A 26,526-nucleotide genomic window follows, 5' to 3' on the forward strand; every position below is an offset into this window, starting at 1 on the left:
TTAGCATAAGGAGAAAATTTATGATGTCTTAGGACCATTATAAAACCTCAAGAAATGCAATTCCATTCAGTTGTATTTCTGAGCTTGCAAATTTCAAAATACAAAAAGTAAGTTGGCCAACTGAAGTGTCAACATTTTCAACATGTCATTTTCACGGAAACAGAGGAAAAGTCAAAATCTCAGTGTGTTGCCATTAAAGATAACAATCAAAGGCTGCAATACCTATAAAGTTTAGGATGTTTTAGGATATTTTTTAAATGTCTTAAGATAAAGGAAAACCCAATACCAAAGCTGATTTCAGGATTCTGGAAGAGTGTTTGACAGATGAATGTATCTTCGTTAAGGAGAATGCTAAAGCACAGGCTTAAATATTCATTATATATATATATATATAAATAATCATTAAATATAAATACTCATATTCTGGAAAATTTTAAGAAGAAACAAGCCGTGGACTTTCACTTTCTGAAGACAGACAAGTATAAAATAACTTCACAGAAAAATGTTTCTGAAGCAGTAGCGTCACGCTACTTAGCCTCACCCTAAGTAAAAATACTTGTTCAGATACTGTCCTTACCCTAACTACACTGTATACCCTGGCTATATATATGTAAAGGATGGAAATCCTGGACACGTGAGATGTATAATTACTGCCTTCCTTTTATAAATTGGTGAAGGCCTAGTTCTTGCCACTGAGTGGGTACAGCAAGTGGAAGAAACACTATGTGAATGGGGGCGGGGGGGCGGTGTGGGACCTGGGTGCAAGGTATTGATGTTAAAATAGTGACTGTTCCTCAGAGCTTAACACTGCCATGCTGGGTGGGATGGCAAGATGGTGCAAAGGACAGATTTTAAAGGGTTTCCAGTACCTTAGGGATTTGGTTTATGGATCTTAAATATCCAATCTCAGCTATCCATCTAGGCTTCTTCTGTGGCCTGTGGAAAGAAGTTGCATAGCAACATGGTCATTGAATCATCTTAATATAGGTCTGTATGATTAACAGGGTGAATCACTTCCTATAACAGCCTAACCCTCTCCATGCACTAGAAAGGTTGCATAGATATCTGACTACTTTGGATGCTTCACTCATAGATAAAGGAAGTTAGATGAAATGAAAGTCCTTTCCCCTTAGCACTGTAACTTGTAATTGTGTAACTTGTGAACAAGGTCTGTCGGTCTTTGTGAAAAGCAATTATGCATAAGACAAGATTTTCAAACACCCCACATGAAGTTTCTTGTTCTGTTTTGGGGCAACTCAGGTGTTAAAAAGGAATAATAAAAGAATGAATTATATCTCATTCAGAACAGTGGAGTTTTTCTGGGACAGTTCCCCAGTCATATTTCGCTGTCTGTGATGGAAGTCGTATTTTTATCAGTCCTCGTGAAATGGTGTCTCATTTTGATTAATAGAGAAGTATCTTTTTACTAATAGTTTCCCTCTGGTTTAAATGAGATGGACTATCTGTTAATAAGCAGCACATCACAACCTTAGAAAGAATGAACTTTACTGAATTTTCTGGATATTTTACCTTGGTTACTAAGCGATGATTGCTAAAATTCTAGGCAATCTAAAAGCAAGTAAAAAGAGGGGCTGTATGACACTTCCTTGGATTTCTACATATGCCTTTATTGAGTAAAATGATCCTAGATCTTGTATTGACAGCTGCTTTTTACTATACAGTTATAATATTCTAATGAACTTTCAATTTCCCTTCCCTTCCCTTCCCTTCCCTTCCCTTCCCTTCCCTTCCCTTCCCTTCCCTTCCCTTCCCTTCCCTTCCCTTCCCTTCCCTTCCCTCCCCTCTTTATTTTAATATGTGTGTGGAAACGATGTGAGCTCTTGTCCAGCAGTTTTAGAGACATTTTGCCTTAAAACACTCACAGAGCATGGGAGTTAAATCAGAGCCCTACATGCTGTACACAGTACTGTACTGCAAGCAATACAACTGTTGTGAGAGGAAATGCACCTTTTTATCTTAAAGGTCATAGGAGGTACTGTGTCAAATAAATCACTAAGTGTTGTGTATCTCTGGTTATTACATATATCCTCCTGGAGAGGCAAAATTCGAGACCTCTGGTGTTTTGCTGTGTGCTTGGGGGATTCACAGTGCTGGGGCCCAACTGCATGCTAAAATTGGATGATTTAAAGTCAATTCCTCCTTGACATACCTTTCAAGTCTGAACAGATTGGAAGCCCTCAGGGTTCTGAATGTGACCTTCTCTGGAAGCAGTTTATGGGATTAACTCTCAAAGCACAGCTGGTCTCTGTCTCCTGTTATGCTACACATTAGTGATGCCATCAAACTCTATTTGGAAAAGCACAAAAATCTGCAAGTCTAAACTCAAATATGACTGAGTAAAACTTGCCCCAAATTCTTCATGTTTCCTTTCTCTTTGTTGAGAGTTCTCCATAGAAACAGCTGCCAGAAAGAATTCCATGGGTTAATATCATTGTAAATTGTTTTGCAGGGCCCCTTATAACTCTGGAGTGACTTCAGTCTTTCTCTTATGTACAGTGATATAACCTCAATATCATAGTGAGGAAAAGAAGCCCATTTCCCCCCAAATCCATGTAGAGATATTTTCTTCAGAGAGATCTGCTTCAGGACTTTGGCAGTAGTAGAAGAACAGTTGTTAGGAAATAGGATTCAGCAACTAAAGAAATGTGAAGTAGAAGCTCCCTTCTTGCTCACATCCTGTGATTAACTGCCAAGATCAATCCATGGAGCTTTATTTTAAATTGAATTTATTCAAAAGTCCACTACATAAACAGCACGGAAAGAATGAAGACTCAGACTTTATTAGTTACATCACAGTTCCTGTTTGGCATTTACTGAGGGAGTCTGTGGCTGTCAGAACCAGAATAAGAAGAAAATTGAGTAGTACAGTTGGCCAGTGTCTGAACCAAAATGGAGTGAATTAGAACCAAGTGTTTGTGAAGACTCCTCCCTCTCAGTCATGGTTTTAAAAATGGAAGTTCCTGTATGGTTGTTGGCCCATGTGCCCTGTCATCTTGTTACGTGCTCTGGGATAGAGCTGCCCTGAATGTTGTGCTCCTACTCTGGCAGCAGCTGATCCAAACACTAAAGTAGACATAGTGAAACTACATGTTATTTATTCCTCTGTTACACCTTAAAAACATAAAATGTTCTTGTTCCTTTGCTTATTTGCTACTTTGTTTGTATCTGAATATGAGATTACATGACACCACGGATCATCACTCAAAAGACCCACTTTATGGGAGTCTTCAGGCCAATAGTTTTAATCCGGAAAAGATCGCACTTTATTGAAGGGTGACAGCTATCACAGAAAGGACAGAGAGGAGTAAATAAGAAAGCTTGGACAGAAGATTGTAAGAGGTCAAGGTTTTGTAGAACCACTGGGGCTTCCAAATGTAAAAGAAATCAAGTTCCTCTCTGGATTTTTTATCCAGCTCATTCCTAGTACTAGAAGAAAGCCTGTATGGCTTTATTCTAAGAGCTGCTTTTTTTTTCCCTTTTAAGTAATTTAAAGTATAATGACGTTGTGGCCCTGATGGAAGCATCTTGCATCTCTTACTCTGTCTTCTGTCTCACTGAGGCTAAAGGGTATATTTTTTGGAATTTCTAAAACTAAAAAAGGATACCTTCTGATCTGCAGTGGAAGCTTTACTGGAAAAAATTTGCTAATAAATCATACTTATAAAGTGGGTGGAGTAGAGGATCTGCCTCAGCCCTATCCCATTCAAAGCCTCAAATACAAGTTTGTGTTGCTCAAATCCCTGGAAAATCAGGTGGCTCCTACTTAGATTTGCTGGCCAGTTAAAGCCATCCTTAACAAAAAAAAAATATATACATATATGTTCCAGATATCTTTGTGCATAAGAAGAAAGATAAAGTATTAATGACACAGTAATCATCTCTGCAATTACAGGAATAACACTTCAGTTCCTTTCAAAAATAGAAGCAGGCAATGTCTTTTGGAGCAGAGAAGAAAAAAAGTATGGAAACTTCCAGAGAAACCCACATAGTCATTGGCAGTCACAGGCCAGAAGTGTTCTGATAAATGTTATTTATACTGTTCTTACAATTTGGAGCATGTGATAGAGCAAATGAATGACTGCACTGGACAAAGAGGACAATCAGCAAGGATGCAAAATTATGCTTGGCACAGTTTGCTTTGCCTCAGGGATTTCTAGAGAATCAGTCTTTCATTTTAGCATGAGCCCAAACCCAGGGTTTTTTTAACAATCTATAACTTTTGTGGCTGGTTGCTAGAAATATAGTTTAAAAAAGGAACTTGGAAATACAGTACACAGCTTCACTTCCAGAACTACCTCACAATCAGGATTGTTCACTTTCCTGGGGCAGGGGAGAGGAACAGAGAAAAGTAATTAAAATGAATATTTTCTTCCTTGCATTTGTTCTCTGCAGTAATAAAAGATTCTAGATCAAAGCAGTTCTGTTAGCGGTATCCAAGTCAAGTCTCAACTAAAGACAAATACAAACGGTGTTCTTTTGATCTCTTGCAGTTTCATTCTTGAAGCCACTCCCTTAATGCTCTTCATACCTTCCATCATATGAGCTTGGATGGTAGAAGATTTTCCCCACTGTCACACCGGGGCTGATCAACCCCTCTCAGGATAAAAATCAGTAGGATTGTCTTTGAAGGGAGGGTCTGCATTTTGAGTAACCTTCACCACTGTCTCCTGTGTAAAACCAGCACTCTGGAGAAACAGCAAGCTGCAGTCTTTAACTCTATGACATGAACTATGGACAGATACTAGACTGATAGGCCGACCAAGCATTCGTTTTCAACATTTTTGTGGATTACCAGTAGCCTTTCTTTATCTACCTCTGTACTTCTGTGATTTGGCTGCTTAAAGGGAGTTAAATACCATCAGTGATCAAGGTCTTTCTCTGCTCTGAACTTTATTTAAGGCAGATATAATTGGCTGTGGAATATAGATTGTTTTCATATTAAAAAAAACCAAAACAAAATCAGTGCTATGTGAGCAATTTAACTGCAGAAGTCTTTAACATTTACTGCAGTTGTAATTAAAGTTTCAGCAGGCATTTTCAAATGTCCAAGAACAATCAAGAAAACCAGATAGAAGGCAGTGGGGGGACTGTACAAGCAGGGGTTTTGGTTCTTATGTAGGACCTCTGAAAAAACTACCACAGCACTGTGGCAGCTTGATATTTCTGAAAAAACCTCAGAGTGTAGCCCTGAAAAATATATGTGGTGAAAATTTTGGTTTTTTGATTTTATTTCTGGATTACCATTTAACAGGAAGTATTCAAGAATATTCCAAACCAGACAGTCCCATTTGAGGACAATACTGGAGGTGGCTTTCTGAAAGTAGCTGAGGTGCCACAACTGTGAAATAAGAATATCAGGACCTGCTCTTTTGCAGCAAGGTTTTCCTGACCTCTTTTAGAAATGAGATCACATCTGCTGTGGAAAGATGGCTGGATACATTGTCCTTGATACCAATGTTTGGGTGAATTATAGGACATGAGGGAATGAGGCCCCAGAATACATACACATGTGTAGAAACACACGAGCAGAACCACTGCTTTCAGATATCACTGCAAAATGTGACAAAATACAACTGGCAAACAGGCTGCAACCAGCTGAAGCGCTGTTTTTAATTAACCTCAGTGCAAGATGATAATGGAAGTGCATTTCTCTTTTCCTGTTGAATGGAGATGCACTGATTCAGCAATAATTGAACCCTAAACACTTCATAAACTTCTTCTGGGAGGAACTGCAGGAAATGCCAGCAAAGTCATCTGTGAGTCATTAAGAAGAAAGAGCGAGGACTCTCTTGAAGCTGATCTTCCCAGTCCCAGATCACAAAGGGAAGGCAGTGATAGTGGCTGGTCATCTTAAAGTGTCCTACTTGGCATGACCAGTCCATGTTGTAATTTTTCCGAAAGTAGTTGTTAAGAGACAATAGGGTAGTCTGATGTGGTCTAAGATTTCTTAATCAAAGATGCTCTCATCTAACAGCTCTTTTACCCATTACAGTAGAACTGTTTTTATAGTGCTTATATTAGAAAAGCAGGACTGCATTTATGTTTCTGCTTTGTGATTGCCAGAGCCCTCAAGTGTTTTATTATAGTACATTGCCAGTTTTGTTGTAACTAAGGTGGAGAACTCCTTACGTCTGCAAGTTGGGTTTTTTTCATGTAAGACCATAAACTCTTTCTGGTCTTGTCTAGAATTTCTCATGATGCAAGATTGGTTTTGTGGTCTAGACCTGGTTCAATAAGCAAAAGTTTCTTAAGATACAACTTTCTGGATAAAATACCATGAAACCTGTTGCTGTGTCTACATGCGAATCGCTATGTAACTGCCCACAGAGCAAAGCCTGGCTTCACTCCTACCCCAGGAACTCTCAGATGCTCACTGCAAAGCTGCTGCTTCCGTGAAAAACAAGACCAGGAAAGCCATTTTTTGTTAAATTAAAAAAAAAAAAAAAAGGCAAGAATAAACAAAAGAAGAAAAAACGGAAAGAGATTAGTCTTTGCTGAGAGTTATGCTTAGCTGTAAGGCACTAGATGAATTAAAGCGAGCACTGGCAGGCAGGCAGAATATCCCAGCAAATATCTGCCCATGAGCCAGGGGTTATATGAACTTAATTGCTCAAGGGAACATACTTTGGTTGCTGATTCCATGTCACACCCAAGCAATATAAATCTGAACCTTGCTCTTGACTGAAATTTGAGAAATGTCTGCAGGCGTTTCACTAAAATGCAGCTCTGCTGAAGGGGATATATGTGCATTGAAGAAATGTAATCAGAGTCTTCCAGCTAACTAGAAGCTGGTTGTGAAAAGAAAGTGCAAGATGTATGTGCTGGATGGGAAGTGTTGGGTGAATACCCAGCAGCAATTTTGGGAAAGAAGGAGGAACTGCGCAGAGACGGAGAATAACAAAAAGAATTAAAAGTCAGGGAGCAGCTAAAGGGTAAAGGAGGGGTCTGGGAGTTCAGGGCAGCAGAAGGAGGAAGGAAACAGGCGAGGGAGGTAGGGGAATGTCAGATGTGGCTGGAACCAGAGATCACTCTGCTCTTCCTTCCCAGATGTGTTCTGAGTTACAGAAACCGGTCAAGGGTCAACAGTGCCCTCCTCCTGTCTCCAGTTTTGTCAGAAACTGAAGAAAAACAAGGTAAGAAACAAAGAAAGAAAGATCATATGGATTTAATCTTTAGAAAAAGAGGTCATTTAAAGGTAAGGCATGGACAACTGGAAGAATGCTGGTGGCCTAGATGACATATTCTGAGAAGAGAAAGTCTTTGGAGGTGCATGGATCAGATAAACCAAGCCAAAAAACAAAACTGTCTGAAAAAACTGCAGGATTTCATTTTAGTGATGTCCTAGACATGACCTGCTTGAATGACAGTTCCACAATCCAGGAAAACCTTAAAATGTCTCTTATTTCTAGCATCTTCTACAACAGAGGATGCTGAAAAGAACAACCTCCTGTTACATGCTAGCTGGTTTCAGCAGAGTTAATAGCACAAGAAGAGATGGAACAAAGGAAGGTAAGGGGGAGATGGAGGAAACAACTGAAAAAAAATAGGCAAATTGCAGGTAACTTGTTTGGAGGGAAGGAAAGATGAAGAAGGAGAGAGACCATCTATTTGTATTTTCTGTTCAATATCAATTTTTAATCAAACATGAAATTTTCTGGAAGTATTTGTATGGGTTGTACAGATTTGCTATCAGATAAACAGCCGTTTGATTGTGCCTGCAGATGAGATGTGGTTGCTCTCATTCAGAAACTCCATCCAGGCTGCCATACATCCAAAATCTCAGGTATGTTTCTAAGCAACTACATGGTGCAACCCCATGGGTCTGAAAAGCTCTGGACTGACTTTGTGTCTGCTTCCTAGGTGAGCAATTATGCTCATCGTCATTGTCCTCAAATCATCAGATGCACTCTGCCAAAGCTAATATTGTAAAATGTGCATAGTAAGTAGATCCAACACATCTTGAGTACATCACTTAGCACAGACACCTGTACATCAGGGCTGAAAAGAAGTGTGGCAGCCTCAAATTACTCTTCTCTTCCAAGCGTCTTAATTTGCTATACTATACTACTACCTACATGTTTGTGATTTACCTCAAAAACCTTGTTAGAAAGTACAAAATGTAGGCATTTCCCTGTTTTCCTAACCCCTCATCACAGAAAAATGTAAACTGGAAGGAGTAGAGGTAATTAGGTCTCCCAGTAGCAACCATATTGCCTTAGAAAGATTAGATTAGCGCCCTGACCTCTGAAGGAACACAGAATTAACTGTGGTGGAAGGTGCTTAAAACCTGGGAGAAACACGTGATTTTCATCCAGTGAGAGCAGGGATTTCTCCTTCAGCTCACTAAGCACTCTGGAGTAGGAACAGTGCTTGGCCCAACAGTACATGGAGCTCCATACTTGCTTTTTAATGCAGCACAAGGTGGAAACTCTGTTAAGAAGGTTCATGACGTTTTCTGGATCAGACATCTCTTTCCCTTGCAAGTCTCTTAAGACATCTAGTATGTTATCCTTGGCATTTCCCTCCAGGACTTAGCGTGATCATATGTCAGTAAAAGATGGCAGTAGCACCTCCTCACTAACCTGCTGTTCCCAGTCTGTGATGGGTTTAGAAAATGCCTTTCTGTCACACTCGGAGGATCCTTTTATCCCTCTCCACTGTGCTGATCTGGGGCTGACGGGGAAACGTCGTCTCATCTTGCTGTCATTGTGGCACTGGTGGAGCTGTCAGTGGAGCAACCCACAGAGGAGGGAGGGGACTGTGGCTCCCCACTTGACTCCTCTCAGTGTCCCTATTCAGTGAGAGGCTCCACTCATGCTGGGGGAAGCTCTCTGGCAAACTCTGAGAAACAGCCTGTCCATGGCAAGCTTCTGGAGACACCTCATGCTGGGCTGTGGATTGGAAGAGTTTCACTGCGAGCTGCCATTTTCACGACTCGCCCAGCAGGGCTGGCTGGATCAGCCCTGCCTCTGCAAGGAGTTGCTGCAGAGCTACGCTGACAGGTCCCTGAGAAGGCTCCTGCCCACTCTTGCCAACATGGGCACACTTGCTGTTTGGTGCTCATGGTTTCTAGGCAAGAGCAAGATCAAAAAATGGGTGAAAGGTGATCTCAAATGGGTAAAATTACACATCCTGATTGGAACTATGAAACAGAAAATGCTCTACAATATCAGTACAGTTAAATGTTGACAGTAGTTGCAGCATCAATGACAAGCACCACCCAAGGTAAAGCAACAAGTGCAATTGTGCCACAAAGTGTGAAGTATCTCTTGTAAATGCCGAGCAAGAGATTTGCTGTAATATGTGAAACACTGGGACAGATTGAGTAGGAACTTATGAGATCATGTATCTTTTCAGTTTGCTGCTTTCAGACATAAGTTTCCCTTACTTCATGCAATTGAAATTGTCTGGAGAGCTCTAGAGAGAGAGAAAGGATTCTGGGAAGAGAGATTATTTTTCACAATAGTAAACATGCTGGTTCCAAAGTTCCCTGGTATATTCACCACTTACCTGCTTGAAACTATTCAGAGCACTAAATCCCTTTGCACATAAGAGCTTTTTAGATGCTAGCAAGATATGAAACTCCTTTCTGAAATTTCTGTCACTTGTCTTGCAGTGTTTGATATTACCTTGTTATTTCTAGCATATAGATAATAGAAGCTCAGTCCTGGATTTCAAAATTAAGCCCATAAGCTGGTCTGTGGTCTTCTATTAAACAGACAGTCAGAAAATGAGACTTATGTGGAAAATACGAGAAAACTGGGTTTGTTTAGTCTGGAAATAAGAAGTTGAAAAAGCAAATGATAACAAGTATGCCAAGACAGCTACACAGAAAACAGTGACTGATTATGTTCCTGCATCACAGGGAATAGGATGTGCACAAACTGGCTTATTTTGCATCAAGACAGATTTAGATCAGTCATTAATTGAGAATTTGTATGATTACTTAGAGAAATTTCAGAATCCCTTTAAACACTAAGATATGTTCATCCAAATGCTCAGATGTCTGTATGGTGTAGGTATGCTTGAAGCTGCCCCCAAACACAAGGATGAGCTGAACATCTGCCCTCTTGAGGTACCTTCCAACCACCTGCTTCTAAGACGTTGTCTCAAGAAAGTATTACAGGGACAGCCCCCAAAACCTGCCAGTGCTGGAAGATGTCATTCCACCTGACACTAAGAAGAGAAAGGGAGGAAGCCATGGAGGCCATGATGCTCAGAGCAGTCAGGATGGTCATCAGAGGGAGTGCCAGCAGCACAGTAGCTCAGCTGCCCATGGTACGTGGTGTAGGTGAAGCTTGCTGTAGGTGTGCCAAGAGCAGGGAGCAGCTGCCTTGCAGTCCTGTGGTGCCCACACAGGCTATTGCTTCCTCTGTTTCATCCATGCACCATGGGAACTGGGTATAGAAAATCAAATGGGGAGAAGCAGGCAGAAGGAGAAAAACCTCTCTCTCCCTGCCCTGGCTGTCCAAGAAGCCTGACCAAAGCTCCCATGGGTAGCTCTGATGCCAGATGAAACAAGACCTTCCCTGTTCCTGCTCTGTCACTGTAGCTGTCCCATCTTTCTCACATGCTGTCCTCCGCTCCCCACGCAGACTCCACTTTGATCATTCCACCATTACTTCACTTTCTGAGGTCCTGTGGGACCTCTGTGCAACAGCCCCAGACATTTTCTTTTCATGAATGCTCTAGATCCTATATGGATTGAAGTCCTCGGGTTTGTCACGTTATGGATGGTGCTGTGCTCTTGTAGTTGCAGTTACAAGTTAAGGAGTGCTACAGGAGACACACACGGTGTGAAAACAAAATAACTCAAAGACAAACAATTTTGTGGTGCAGGAGTTTGACAGAAGTTTCTTGAAACTCCTTTTTTTCCTCCTGTGCTAATGATGACTGCATTTCCCAATTTTGTGCGGAAGTGGAAATTCCAAACTGCTCATGGAAAAGTTTTACTTGTGGTCTATGACCAAGCCATAGGCATAAAGTACTGGAAACATTGCGAGAGCATTCTACCCACCAGCTTGGAAAAGAGTAACAATATTTATTTATTTATTGCCTAGACCAGCTCAAGCATTTAAGCAGTAAGTACCAGGGCTTCTCAGACATTTATTTATAGCATCTTTTTCTATTTCATAAACAAGAGAATCATACTTGTGATTGCCAGCATATCCTTCTGTATTCTGTACTGGTTCAGCATGCTGCTAACAAACCACTAAACGAAACACCTTCTAAATTTCTGAACTACTGCTGCATTCATCAGGGTGCTGTAAGCAGCCTCAGGGCAGTATTAGCTCAACCATCTAGTCTACAACATGAGATGAAAGTTAGAAGGTCCCTCGAGTTGCTTTTTTCTGCTTCATCTGAAACTTACTGACAAGCTTCAGAACTGTCACGGTGGTGACATTGTCTTGTCTCCTTCCCTGGTTTTAAATGTCCCATATTCTTTGCTTAATGGAAAGCTATTAAAACACTGTCTTGGTCAATTCTTAGTTTGATGCCAATTTGCTGAAACCATTAAATCATTTTTCTGGTGATTATTTTTCTTTGGTATTTGCCTTACCACTGCTACATTATTTTTATTTTTTAATATGTATTTTTATCAAATATTAGGGTGATAACTTTCTGTACTAGAAGTAATTCAGAATTTTGCTCCTTGCTACAGAGGAACGAAGGTTTCATACTTACCCTGAAAGTTCATAAAATTAGACTGATTTTTGCAAACTGTAGAGCTTGTATTTTTAATTTCTATCTCATTCTGACAAATCAGCCAATTTCAACCCAAAAAACACCCAATTCTGTACTCTCATCAGTTTGTGGAGACAATTTTCCCAGTGTTACTCACCCTCTGCTGAGGCATTGCAGACATCTGGAGCTCTGGCTTTGAGGGTGCCAGTCATCTTTTTCTGGGAAGGAGCTCAATGGTTTCTTCCATTTTGCCAGAACGAAGAACAGTTCAAATGTTCAAGGCTTAGAAACTAGCTCAAATACTAGCAGCATTCAGAACATCTTTGTGATTACTGAATGAAAAATGTAGGCTGACAGGTATAAAGCCGACATTTAATTTAGCTCTGAGAGAAATGTTCATGGTGCTTTATTTTCCAATAAAATTTTCATTTCAATTCCTGCACTGTTGATGAATGAATACCACCTCTGACCCCTAAAGCAAACACTCCTCCACAGCCAGTCATTTTAAAAACCAACAAAACCCCACAAAGGACAGCTTAAGGTCTAGTTTTTGTTCAGATTTCATTGTGTGAATTAAAAAATTGCACACACACTTCACAGATGAAAAAAGAAAAAATGTGATAATTAAGCATTATAGTTTGGCAATCAAGGTTCTTAAAATCATGCTGAGTGTCAACAGTTACAAGTTCTTTTCGACTGATATTGCAGACCCCATCCCAGTGGAAACAGCTGTCATTATAGGCATTGTATTGAATCATGCAAAAAAGAAAAGAGCTTTGGAGAAAAATTGATTCTTTCTCCGGAAAATTGCACAGATTTCCTTTTGTCCCAAACTGAATTGTACTAGCACACCACAACTAGCTCAAAAGAAAACCCTTTTGGAAGTAAATCTTGCGTTTCACATGACACCAGACTGACACCCCACCATGAGGTTTTCCAAGCAGAAAGAAAATGCACTTCCAAGTGAATTTATATCTCCTTTCCACCATATACAACGTATCTTCTTGCCTCTTTTAAGAACATTAAAACAGACCTGATGTATTAATGGAAAGCATTTATGCAGGCCTCACATCCCAAATATTTTCATAATTAGCCTATTTTCCAGAGTGGACATAAGGTACATTATTCTTTTTTCCAGCATAAGTCTCTACATATGTAAAACATCACCAGAGGTTCCTTCTTTTCTTCAAGCAGACTTTCCCTGCCTCTCTACATTAGCTTGGCTATTACAGCACTTTTAAGGCACTCCACATGTTGATGAATAAACCGTCATTTCCCACTTGTAATAAGATTACTCAGTCCTTGGGACCAGATTTATTATCTACAGTTATTTCATGTCTAATCACAGCCTTACTCTCTGTAAAGAAAATGAACAGGCATGGATTGCATTTGAGAGCTTTGGGTCCTAAATATTTGGGTTATGTGTATGTAGACTTTGCTACATGGAAGGATACCAAAAGGAAACAATAAAAGAGGGAGGGAAGGCTTTATACAAACCTAGGCTAATAATGGACTTTCTGCACATATTTTAGAGTTTTTACAAAGGCTGAAAACACCTTCACAATACATTTTTCCAGCAGCAATGTCATCTGTTATGAATAAATGATGGGTGGGAACAGAAAACTGCAAAGGAGGGAATATGCTACAGCAGTGGAATAAACAGGTCTTGTAGTAACTGTGTGGTGAGAGAGAGACTTTGTGTGAGGTAGAAACCACATTTCTACCAGATGGCATGGGCAGCTGTCCTGGAGGAGAAGGGATATGACAGGGCCCAACTGTTAACTCTTGAATTCCCAAGTATCTTTCTGACCCTAGAACCATGCAAAAGAGACTTTTGGGAAACCTAAAATTCAGGTCATCTTCTTCCTTTCCTACCCATCCTCCAGGGTGAAATTCAGAGGCAAGATCTAGCCAGAAACTTCAGCAACAAGGGCAGCTCCAGATGCAGCCCAAGGAGGGTCCTGTGAGGATTGGAGATGTTCCTACCTAGGGGAGATTTGGACCTGTAACTACCATTAACTTGCCTCCACCTAAGAAACGGCTGCCTCTCCTCTAACACTGTTTCATTATCCCCTCTTCTTTTCAATGTCCCCTTTTTTCTTATCTTTGCTTTTACTTAGTGTTTTCCTCCCAGGTATCACTTCTCTCTCTGACACTATCACTGGTCTAAGGTCTGCTGCCACTCCAGGGGTAATGTTTTTGTTTTTAAACCCATTCAGGAGCCTATCTTTTCTGTTTAGAGTAGATGCTTTTAGCAGCAATCTGCAGCTGTGATTCTTCCAGGGCTGCCTTCTGATGTTAATGTGTATTCATTCTCCATTGTTAACACATAAATAAACCATGAATCAATAAACAAGAAATCAATCTTTTTAATTTTTTCAGTTCCAGAATCCCCTTGGGTGTCTTATTGATAGCTAGCACAGTTAGATGTGAGGAAATAATGGAAAATATCATTTTTGAAGTGTATTTCTTAATGTGGAAATTCACTTTCCACCATTTCCCTTCTCTTAATAGATCTATTGTTGCAGTTTTTGGGAGTTAGTAGAAAAAATTATAAATCAGTTCAGAATCTCTTAGTGGTTGGGAAGAAGTAGTATATTTGAATATAAGCAAATGAACTGTAAATATTTTTTTTAACCATGGAAACCCGGGTTTGGTGACGACTTCACTCCTACAGAACAGTCTAGTGATCTTCTCAGTTTTCAAGAGAGGGTTGTATTCACCAAAAGGTCCAGACAATGCTATTGGGATTTATAGGGCTCACTGGCTGACACGTGTGTCACACAGCACCTCTGTTGCCAAGTTCCATGAGAAAAGCAGTACAGTGCTCCACTGCTGTAATAGCATACAATTATGGTGCCTGGTATATTTGGGAGAATCACAGAGTCACAGAATATGCTGAGTTGGAATGGACCCATCAGGATCATCAGGACCAACTCCTGGCCCTGTGCAGGAGCACCCCAAGAATCAGTGATGCTATCACATTGATTTAATACATTAATATTGAGATTAGAACTAGGAATTGAATTAGAGAGAAGGGGCAAAAAGGCAAACTGTGACCATATTGTCCCTATGAGGCACTTATGACTAAATTCTTCTACTTCCATCATGTTAAACCCAAAGGTTATGCAATTAATAGAATTACCTTTAGCTGTATTATCTCTCAAATCTCACAAATCTTACTTAAAATAATTTCCATTTTCAGGGCATGAATTGTTTCTAACATCTACGAATTTATGATAAAACTGCTGAAAATTATCCTGCAGCTGTGACTGAGAAATTTAGCTTTCATACTTGTGGACATGGCAGATGGGAATTCCAGAGATTTTTGAGAGCAAACTCCGGTGTTTGAGTGACAGATGGTTTGTGTACTAATGGAAAGAACATGGACTAAACTGGTGGTGTGTATGCTTTTTTGATTAAACTGGAATATCAGCAGCTGTAGGACACATTCTTGCTTTGGCTGTGGGAAGAAAAGGTTATCTTATTCTTTTAATTAACAGTGACAGCATGTAGAGAGCAGAGAAGAGACTTGCTCCGTACCAAAATATGTCATGGGGCATGGCGGCGTCTGTGCTCTGAGAAATTTGAACAGGAATAGACAGCATTAAGGGCAAAGTTTACTAAGGAAACGAGTCAATAGCTTCATGAGATGGTGGCTACAGCTGCAAAACCAGCATGGGAACATCCCTCTTCTTGTGTACTGCCTTTGGTCATTAATTCCTCTCCTGTGCTCCTGTCTCCTCAGTTGTAGGGCTTGTGGTCTTAGTGTTAAGTTGCCAAATATCTCCCTGAAACTACCACAAATAGCATTTGAGAGAAAAGCTAATGATTTTAATCTTTGTTCTGAATATAACAGTGATCTTGGAAGTGCAGAGAAGGAAATATAGGGGACATTCACACTGGTTTCCCTGTCATTGGCAGCACCCTATATGACTGTAGATAAAAAATCTAAAATTCCTAAAATGATTTCTCAAAGTTTAGGTCATGCCAAAACTCAACTATGATTTAGGAAAAGGCCTTCCAGTGTTTTTGGGAAACCCAGCCTGGGTTCAAGATTTCCTGATTTCTGGGGTGTTACTTACAGCTTTTCCCAACCAGAAAAACTGATTTGGAGCTACTCTAGTTTCTCAGTAAACTATTTTTAGTGGCTTGGGGAAGCTATGAGAGCTCAGTGAATACAAGTACCACTGAGAAGATCATACACCTTCTCAGGGAGATGGGGTCCCCCTTCTGCTTCTCTGTGTTAAAAGTGTACATTCTGGATGCTAAATAGAAACCAGTATCTGCTCCACATCTAGGTTAGTGTCCTCACTGCCTTCCCCCAGGAACTGGTGGGAGCCACATTACTACTCTGTAGGTCATCATGCTAGGCTGAGCTTGGGAACCCTGTCTCAGGAACACATCTCAATTTTCTACTGTTTAAGATGCATGCTATAAGCTACAACAATAGAATAATTAGAATTCTGTATGTCTGATAATTTCTCCTCTTTTAACTAAGCAGTTTAAGTATTTCAGTTTTATAAGAGGAACTCTTTGGCAGAGCTACTTGTTAGAATTCCTATGTCAGCTTTTTTTTTACAAAAAATTTTCTTCTGCATCTTGTTTTGAAAGACTTGAGAAGGCTTTTGGCTTGGCATTTTTTCCTCTACCGTACTGCTTGCAAAGATAGTTTGCAGTACACTTTAAAATGTGATTATTTAAATGTGATTCAACAGTGTAAGCAGTGTGCCTGTTACTTGTGTCTATGTAGTCACACAGCAACACAAGTGGAAAAAAAGAAACCATGGTAACAATGCACTCAGAAATAACACAAATTGGAATAATCAGTTTAGGATGGAAGAGCATTGCAGAAATTATGCAGCTTGTAGCAGGCAGCTTTGCCAAAAATGTTCAGATATGTGTGACCACTATCCTTATGAGTGGCAAAATGCTTTGAAGCGCCAAAAAAAAAAAAAAAAAGAAGAAAACTTCCTCATATTTTCTTCACTTAATCCTTATATAAAAGTTCATTTTTTGATACTTGGAAATATATTTCAAAATTCCTCTTCTGATCAAAAGGTGGTAAAAGTATACTGGAAATTTTTTCCATACATTTGCATTTTAAAGTAATATTTGAAGCTAAAATGAGTTATTTTAGAGACCTGATTTTGATAGAACAGGTTAAGAAAGTAATCAAACAAGTTAGTAAATGCAAGAAGACTGAATATTGTCTGGCAAACTAATACTCTCCTCCTACAATCCAATCAACAAGAATGGCACTTATAGCTGACAGGACAGGAAAATGGTTTTTGCTAGTATAAAAAGTTTTAATTTAATTAAAAATTCAAGAAGTAAAATAATTTCTGCTTGTGTCTCTGTTTAGGAATCCTTGCCTCATTTTCTCTCCTCTGTTTTTCCTACACCATTTCTGCACTTTTCTGCACCATTGTTTGGAAAAATTTTAATGGGATTTTAAAGACGGACTAAAGATCTCTGGCACTGAAAAGCAACATTCTATACATGGCAAATGTTCTTCAAGCACACGTCTTGTGACCATTGCCATACTGGTACATGTGAAGGTAGACAGCATTTTTAGAGGGAATTATTTATGCTTTTTTTTTTATATATGGCTGTTTTTTCTTAATATGATACGAGTTCTCACTTAACCATGTAGCATCCAGAAGCCTTGTGAAGTCAGCTGGTAAGTCTTGTCTGTTAGCATCTAACAACTATACATATTTAATACAATTTTTGAGTATGGCTCTGTGAGTCTCATGGATATAATGCAGCAGAGGGCTTCTGGTGCCTTTAGAGGACCCACTCTCCACAAACACCTCTCATAATTTCTTCACACTCCTGGAGGGTGACACTCTGCCACATGGCAGCTACTTCATCTTACCCTACTCTTCTTCCTCCTCCTCTTCAAGTCACAGTAACAGGTTCCTGGTTTGTTTGGAGGGTCAACAACCTGTTTCTGTGTCAGTGATTTGATCCCTTCTACCACAATTGTCCCTTCTTAGAACAAGGTTTGTAACATAATGAGTTCAAATTCAGGCTTGAGAAGAATAAATTTCACTAGCTCGAGACCAATTGAATAGGAATTCCTCATAATGTTTTGCCTTTGCAAAAAGTTTGGGGTTTTTTTGTCTTTTCACTTGATATATTAACCATGACTTTATTTTTCAATGGTTTTCCATCCAAAACCTCATTCCTTTGGAGAACTTGCTGTTCAGTAACTGTACTTAGGCAAACAGCAGAAAAGAGGGAGTTCCTAAAAAGAGCAGCAGATACTTCCCTCTTTATCTTCAGTATAAAAAACCTTGCAAACTCAGCTGTTTGATGATAGTGCAGCATCTAAACCAAAGTACTGTTTTTCTTTTTTAAGAGTTGAAATGCTGCATGAGTAGTGAGAGCAGTATATTTTTCCTTTGGCTTTGGATGATACTGGGTTTACAAAGAACTTGTGCCTATTCTGCTGTTTTTACTGGACTTTCTGCCTTCATGTCTACTTACTGTCTTGAGAACTGACTACTACTAGTATGCAAGAATTAGCTGAAAGTTTCATTTTAAATGACCTTCTTGCCTAAAGATATGATATTACTCCTTAGAGAATGTTTTCACATATGGTCTTCAAATTACAGATGCTCAGACCATCCTCTGACATCTAAGTCATTCAAAACAATGAAAATTGTACTCATGTTATTGAGGCACAAAATGTCTTTAAACTTCATCAGGAAGTATTTTAAACCAAAAAACCAGGCAGAACATTCATAATTAAGGCTGCCATTTTGTCCTCAGTTCAGATAGTTTTTAAAAAAATACTATGTTGCTTTTCTGAAAAGAAAAAGTGTTATGAAATTAGATGTGAAATCTGAAATACATGGGAAGGAAACTAAGTTGACTCTTCAGAAGTGATGCATTAGGGGGCTTGTAGAGTGGCTGTCACTGCTGCTGGCATTCTCTTCCTCTTATAGGCTCAAAGATGCCCTTGGCCTTACTTGCAAGAAGCACTTTTGCTGTGACAAAAGTATTTTTAATAAGTTTGTTTGTCTGTTTTTCTCACAGGAATGCAAGTTCTGTTTCCTTTTGAGGCCCAAACTTAGCCTCTTGTGTTTGGAGAGTACTATTATCTTAACTCCTTTCTTGACAAGGAAGAATTTGAACCTCTGATCACTATATTCATTTGGAACTCATCACAGCAAGAACTGTTTCACTACATTAACTACTATAAATGCTTCACATTCCCGAAATAAGGAAAAATGTTGGTCTTAGAGAGGCAATATTCATTTGAACTCTACTCAGCTTCCAGAAAATGATTCAGGACAGCCAGCACAGATTCATCAAGGGCAAGTCCTGTCTGACCAACCCAGTGGTATTCTGTGATTGAGTGACCCCATCAGTGGACAAGGGAGAGGATGAGGGTGTCGTTTATTGGGACTTCTGTAAAGTCTTTGACATTTTCCTCCCCCATCATCCCTCCCTCTATATTGGAGAGTAATGGATTCTATGACTGGCCTCTTAGATGGATAAGAAAGTAGATGGATGGTTGCATCCAGAGGGTAATGATCAGTGGCTCAGAGACATGGGCAGCAGTGACAAGTGGTGTCCCTCAGGGGTCCATACTGGGACCAGTGTTACTTAATATCTTCATTAATGTCATAGACAAAAGGATTGAGTGCACCCTCAGGAAGATTGTGGTGACACCAAGCTGAATGGTGCTGTTGACACACCTGAAGAACAGGAGATGCCATCCAGAGGGACCTGGACAAGCTCAAGAAATGGGTCTATGGGAATCTCATGAGGTGTAACAAGACCAAGTGCAAGGTGCTGCACCTGGGTTGGGGCAACCCCTGGTATCAGCCCAGATTGGGGGATGAACAGATGGAGAGCAGCCCTGCCCAGAAGGACTTGGAGGTGCTGGTGGATGAGAGGCTGGACATGACTCAGCCATGTGCACCCACAGCCCAGAGAGCCAAATGTGTCCTGGGCTGCAGCCAAAGCAGCGTGGGCAGCAGGGCCAGTTCACTTTCTTTGCAACTGGCCTAAAAATGACAAGAAGGTGCAGACCCCTACACCCATGGAGAGGCCAAGGTTCCCTGCTGATATGCATATATGAAAAAACAATCCTCCACTAGAAAAAAGGAAAATAGGATGTCTCCATACTTCTGGTTTCAATTTAAATTAATTTTTTTCTAGTTTTACAGTTTCCTGACTGCAGCTATACTTATACTCTCTTATGCATAAATTGCTCTATTCTACCAAATATTTAAGCAACTGTTGTAGTACAAGCAGTATTTTATGACTGTCTGTAGCAGAGATGCCTAAAACTGCCTTTCATTTGCTTTCTGTTAATCACTCCCAATTTTTTATCTTTGCTCTTAGCTTTTCAGCTGTCTGTTGATTAATTAATTTTAAGGAAGCATACAGAATGCTAACATGATTTTAGTTAGCAAACCCAAACACTTTCCTTTTTTATCTGTTTACAAGTGATGTTTATGAAGGCTCAGTAGAATTTAGCAGCAAAACACTTCCAAAGGACATTTATAAAGGTAGCATATTTGCAGTTCTAATGGTGTTAAAACAGGCATGTTACTGTCTGTAACATTTATCAGCAGGCAAATCATATATTTCATGAAATCACAAATAGTTTGCAGCCTTCTGTTTGGTTTTCCACATTCTTTATCTGTTAATTTTTTGGATGGCCTAATAAGGAAGCTATATTCTGAAATAGTTGTAAAAAAGCAGTTGTTGCGCAACTGAAATAAATACAAAGACTTCCTAATGGCCCATTCCTGATGAATTGGGCTGTAGTCCTTTGGGAACGTGGCTTGCACTTCACTGCAGATGTGAAGGGACCCCAGAGTGCTGGGGATGGTGGCTCAGCTCCTGGCAGTGCCCTGCACCACGAGCAGCTGTGAGGGCACAATCTCCACTTCATTCACCTTCTGTAGGTGCAGGTTTGGCTCAGGTGACCCCAGGCAGGCCCGCACACCCCGCAGAGGAATGCACACCCTGCACAGAGGGGCTGCCCTCTGAGGGGTGCCCCACCACAGGCCATCAGCACTGCTCCAGGGGCAGACCCCAACGGGCCTCGAATCAGACTTCTTCATCCACTCCTTGTGCAACCAGGAAATCCATTTTTTGGGAAGGACCATAGCTCTTACAGTTTCAACTTTCATCATTTTATCAGCTGAAAGAGACTTGGGTAAAATGTTGCTACTGGCCAAATTTTGTCAAAAATAAAATGCCTCAGTATTAAGATACATCTTGACAGTTCCGATCTGTAGCAGCAGCAAACAGCTGGAGTATTTATTTGTTAAAGACCTGGATGTAAATGCAATTCCTTGCTCAGACCACCTTTTTTAAACCTACACTGATGTGGTCACAGCAATCTGAAGAATGATTCAATGGCTTTTAAGTAAAATAAAGAGAAAGAGTCCATTGAAAGGTGCACTCAGCTGCTGGGAAATCATCAGCAAGCCCCAGGAAAATGTCCTTGTTTTCAGATTTGAACAGATATGGTCCAGCAGGTTTTTTCAGTAATGAGCTAATATTTCAGACAATATATCTAATAACATGTGGGTTATGTTTTAGTGTTTAGGAGAAGAAAATGATTCCCTGCTAATAATTTCAATTTCATTTCGTGTCCACACTTGGACATATCTACAAGGTGGATCAAGAAATATGAATGTGCATGTCAAAACCAGTATGTTACCTAATATTTACAGTGAGTGGATTGACTAATATTTATGACCATATTATAGGGTGTAATTTTAACCCAGAGTAATGCAAGCAATATTTTTTCTGTGGGATCCTAGGAGTTGCCTGTCTCCATGAATCATATCCAAAATCTCAAACAGCTGTAAGCATATTTAGAAAATGTGAAGTTGTTCCTAAGATTCAGCACCTGTCCATAGAAATCCCTGTATGAACAAATATAAGCTGGAAATTGCACACACCTATGGGAATTAAAAGGTATTTAACCAGGACTGAGTTCTGAGTTAGCACTACATTTAGGTGTGTATAAGGGCAAAATATTTTTGAGTATTCAAACATGTTGTATATTATTTTTCTTTTGTTTTCTGTATTTGTTTTTACTGAACTTATATACACATGGAAGTTGGTTCAAATTTCTGAATGTTACCTCCTGCAGAAATTGCAACGACCATCAATATATTTTAAAATCCCTGAGAGTGAGCAATGCAAAGGCAGAAATGACCCGTTTTTGAAAGACAAGTCATATGCCAAGAATGTTACTCAGGGCCAGGGATTTTTTGCTGTTTTCTAGTTGTTGCCTTTGTCAATATCCCTGTCTTTCCATGTGTGCTGCTAAGTGCAAACAAAGGACATATTCCTAAAAGGTCGCGAGGATGGAACTCAAAAATCAGCCTTTCAAATGTCACTTAAACATATAGAGTTTTAATATTAAGATTTTTACAATGGCTCCTAGAGAACTGAAATGACAAATAAGCCTTGTTTTCATGTTACTAGATAAATACCTGATAAGAAACACTTCAGTCAAAACCTAAAATGTTTACAGCCTTCATTTTCTATTGTTTCCACTTTTTAGGTGGCAGAAATATGTTTTCTGGCATAAAAACTTTTTCTACTTGATATTTAGAAGTACTCCTAGTACATTGAAAAGCAAGAAGTGAAAGAGTAAAGCTGCCAAGAAGCCTGTGCATTCTGTCTAGCTAATTCACTGAACGTGTTTTCCCCATAAGTGCCTGGTACTTTGCCTACAGTAATAACATAAAACTCGCCATCACGAACACACAACAGTATATTACATGCTATTCCAAAAATATTCTTTTACATGAAGGATGTCAGGCCAAGGAAATAGAAGGTATTATATACTGGAGCTGGGACATGTGAAATGGTTTCTTAATCATTAGTGGAAAAAATTTTAATCTGGGCTAAATCCATATTATTGAAATTAGTGGTCCTTCTAAACATGTTCTGCGGAAATAAAAATACAAATCTTTATTAAAGTGTATGCAAGCCAACACTTTTTCGGTACATTAAATATCTGCTTATTCTTCCTGTAATGTTTTATTCATACATGATTTCACAGTAGCTTAAATTTTCTAGTACAATTCCCCAAATATATGCTTATATCCAGATCTGTGGTCTCATTTGAGAAGTACTGAATTTTCCCACAGCTCCACTGAACAAGCACAACTGAGCTGATGCCCAAAACTGACCTAATTATTTATGGTCCCATTCAACACCAACTGAAATAAAGCAAGGAAATGTCTTGTGTGCAATAAGATGAAGGAGTTTGCAACATCCTTTAAACTTAGGCACCCACTGAAACAATAGTTTGTGAAAAGAATCTTTAAAATGCAAAAAGAAGAATTTGGTTAAAAAGTTTGGGATTGGAGGAAAATAATTATTTCTGACCATTGACACTTATTTTGGGAAATGTGTTTCTAAGTCTTTTCTGCTGTAATTTATTCTTAATAAAGAACAGTGGCAAAAATCCTCTATATTACTATATTTCTAATTCAGAATATCACACTCACACAAAAATTTTCCTTTCAAACTATTTGGGAGAAAAATGTACTTCAGTGTTCTACCATAAGGCAAAAGAGGTATATCTGGAAAATAATGAAAACAGCCTTGAGCAAATGCACTATAATAATATGAGCAAATGGACTACAATAATACTATCCAAACTATTTTAATTTCTCATCCCATTAATGAAGGGAGTTTTCTCATGGCCTCTCATATAATCTGTTTTGTGTCTATCTGAACAATATGTGACTGGGAATGGTATTTATTTTACTTTTACATCCTACTGGGAAGCGTTCATTGCCCTCTTTTAAATAAGCATTTAGAACTTCCTGTGGCTTTTGGAAAAAAAAATATTTTCTTTTAAATTATGTGCAAAGCTGGATGACTTTGGAGGAAAAAAATTCACTTAGTGAATAACTTGCTCCAAAGAGCAGGATTATTTTTTAAATAAACCAAATAAAAGTTGTTAAATATGGGAAATAAATATTTGAAGAAAAAGCCTTATAAAAAAAATAGTGCAATGCCTATCTAATAAACAGATTTGCTTGATAATTTATGAAAGTCCATGAGACTTCTGCTTCTATCAGGGCCCATTCTACATAAGCTACAAAAGTTTTCCAACATGCCACTGACAGCCTTTTACTCTTCTGTTCTTATCATCCTCTGAAAAACCCAAAAACTACAACAGGGCAACCAGCTGAAATATCCAGCCCAAGCCCTGTCTGGCAGTGGTCAGTGAGAAGATAAGTTGCTTTCAGTGGCCTCTGTGCCACACGCAGTCTTGAAAGGAGTCTAGTACTTACTGGTATTATTCCAGTGTTCATTCCACTCTGTCATTTGCCTGTCATTCAGAGATTTTTAAAAAGTCCACTTTTTAAATTAAGAGACTTGGAACATAGGACTTACCTTGTAACAATACAGGTTCCTTGTTCTAGGAGTGACCAAAGAAATTTCTCAGCGTGAAAATAGAAGGAAGTATTACCCTGTGGGAGTGTTCAAGTGTATATATTATTAAAGTCTCTTTGGTGAATAATGGGAGAAGATATCAGAAAAATATATGTTCTAGGGGAGGATAACTTTAAGTGGCTCACTCTGATAAGCAATAGGCTTAGTTAGGATTTTCATCTTTCTCCATCTAGTACTCTCCTTCCCCCTTTTTCTTTCTTATGTTTCTGATTTCCTCCTTTAATTTATTTAATATTTTAATTTTTTCACATTCAATGATCTGCGTGATGTATTTTTTTTCAAAAGAGATGCTTATTCCCAGGTAGCACTCATTATTTATAGCATTATGTGCTAAAGCATAAACTTTTCAGATATTCAAGGCATACATATTTTTGCACACTGGACTGCCTTACATTTAATGACATTTACTGCGACATATAATGAATACAACTACTTTGCCTTTTCCATATCCACCCTCCAAGAAGGGTTCTCACAAGTAAATATCTGGATTACTGTCTCTTCAAAGCCAGAAAAAAAACTGTGTTGTCTTTATATGCTTCTACAGTCCTGTTGAGCAGCAATTTTAAAATTGCCTGGCTATTCTTTCATGCTGACAAATCACCTGATTGCATGTCTCAGCATTAATACGTTCCCTCAGTAATTGGTTAATGTGAAATGGATTGCTATAAAATCTGCACCCATGTTTTCTTTGTAGCAGTGAAAAGGAAAACTCAGGCTCAATGGCATTGCAAATTTACTCCATAATTTCTTACTTCAGACATATTAACAGATAGGAATATTTTTTTTTGACCAAATTAAACAAACCACAAGATTTCTCTGAAATAATTTGTCCTTCCCATGAAACATTTACAAATAATCTCTGCAAGGCTAAAAGGACTTAAATCAATCCAATTTAAATTACTTCTGTAAACCCAGTTATAATAGTTTGTACATAGCCTTATACTAAATTTTATTCTGCAATATTTACACCAGAAAAAAATGAAGAGATCAAGCCTGCAATCCCTCAAGGAGATCAGTAATCATTGTGCATGACTTACTTGTTGTGAAGTCTCAGAAAGATTTGGTACTCCAGACATTTGAAGTAGATGTCCAGTGTCATTCATTTGCTGTTAAATACAGCAGTGTTCAGAAATAACCTCCACACCATATGTATATTTTTGCTGATGATGTCTGCCTCCAAGACACACACAATGGAGCTTGGCTCCAATCTGATCAGAGCTGATTCACTGTGTTCTGCTAGTGTTTATTGAAGAGAAGTGTTTGTGGTGACTTTGGAGCAGTCTTCCAGTACCCCCTTTAATTAAGAGAACCTGTGGGAGAATCATAAATGGTTTGGACTGGAAGAGACCTTAAAAATCACAAATAAAAGAATAAATGAATAATCATAAGATTTGGATAAAAAGTGTAGCAAGCAAAATGGTTAGAGGATTAACAGTTTGGAGAACAGGAAGGAAGTGATGACACTTCAAGTACGCAAAAGGTGCTATGAAGAAGACTGTCATGAGATGTCTCACAGAAAGTAGAATAAAGTGTAATTGGCTTAATTTGCAGCAGATACTCATGTACAATATTGGGAAAGCTTTACTAACCATCAGTAGAGCTGAGTAACTGGGTTAAATAAGAATAAAATAAATGTACTTGTACAGAAATTACTCAGAATCCCGGAAAACCAAATATTGAATGAAATTCTTTCCACAGAAAAGTTTGGGTTCCTCATATATTTTGGTAGATGAAGATGAGTCAAGAAAATCAGTGGCTAAGTTCTGAAATGGCATAAAACACAGCATGCTGCAATTTCAATAGGATGTATGATTTATGTCTTCTGGAGCTGTGTCCCAGTATGCTCATAAATTAATCTATTATGTATGCAGATCTAAAAAAAACCAACCAAGAAACCAAAAATGATACAAATAAATGCAAAAGAAGAGCATTTATGATAAGAGTAATTTAACTTTTATTCAGCTGGAACACAAGGGATGTGTGTTATCCTCTAAATTAAAATGTAGCTGGTGTTTTTGGAACACAATATTCCTGAAGGTAACTGAGAAAAAAATTGTAAAGAAGGAAATAAAATGCTGAATAATGTAGCAAGAGGTGTAGAAAAAGGATAGCCTTCATTTCTTTCTGACTACCAATTAACATTCCACTGTAATTCAGTAGCTGAAGGAATTGCCATCACATTTAAAGTTTTTCCATGTAGAATTAAACTCTGTTTTGTTTAGAAAACTTCACTATGTTATATCCAGGTTGGCTATGGAAAATTTCTGTTGAGGAACATCAGTGGAATTTCTTAGCAGAATCCTTTGAAGAGTTTATTTATAAGAATAAAAGCAGAATAGATATACTTTAAGTAGT

The 26,526-nt window shown here is 38.9% G+C and overlaps 1 long non-coding RNA gene across 1 annotated transcript; it reads right to left on the reverse strand.

Moving 5' to 3' along the window:
- Window positions 1-869: 869 nt before the first annotated feature.
- Window positions 870-25,366, reverse strand: LOC125324320. Its single transcript, XR_007202928.1, has 4 exons — window positions 25,209-25,366; window positions 24,112-24,188; window positions 11,864-11,946; window positions 870-936 (listed from the first exon to the last, which is right to left on the reverse strand). It is a non-coding gene; the product is annotated as an uncharacterized LOC125324320 (long non-coding RNA).
- Between the last annotated feature and the right edge of the window lie 1,160 nt (window positions 25,367-26,526).

The sequence above is a fragment of the Corvus hawaiiensis genome, chromosome 4, assembly GCF_020740725.1.
Source record: "Corvus hawaiiensis isolate bCorHaw1 chromosome 4, bCorHaw1.pri.cur, whole genome shotgun sequence".
Classification (NCBI taxonomy): domain Eukaryota; kingdom Metazoa; phylum Chordata; class Aves; order Passeriformes; family Corvidae; genus Corvus; species Corvus hawaiiensis.